Genomic DNA, 411 nt, shown 5'->3' on the forward strand with positions numbered 1-411 from the left:
AGGTATGGATCAGCATCTGTGCCACAGAGTGTGAAGAACTTCATGGCCATACAGATTCTCCTGATCCCACCTATACTCAACCCTATTATTTATGGACTGATCCTGACTAAAATTCGAGGTAGAGTGAAATCTTTGTTCATGATGGTAGGTGAAAAGTTTAAATTGAGAGTGAAGATTTGATATATGTAACGATTCCAGAATCACTCTGGTTAAACAGATGAGTGTTTGGATGTGTGATTCTCCTGCTGCACCTCCTCTGTCAGGCTGTTATAAAGTTAATGATCTGAATAAATTATGTTTGAACATGAACAAAAATTTTTAGAATAATATTTTGTTTTCACTTTTCCACAACATAACAACAATGACATTGTGACATTGTTGGCCTTTCATTGCCCTCATAATTTATTAAAG

This window comes from Monopterus albus, unplaced genomic scaffold, assembly GCF_001952655.1.
Source record: "Monopterus albus unplaced genomic scaffold, M_albus_1.0 scaffold146.1, whole genome shotgun sequence".
Classification (NCBI taxonomy): Eukaryota; Metazoa; Chordata; class Actinopteri; order Synbranchiformes; family Synbranchidae; genus Monopterus; species Monopterus albus.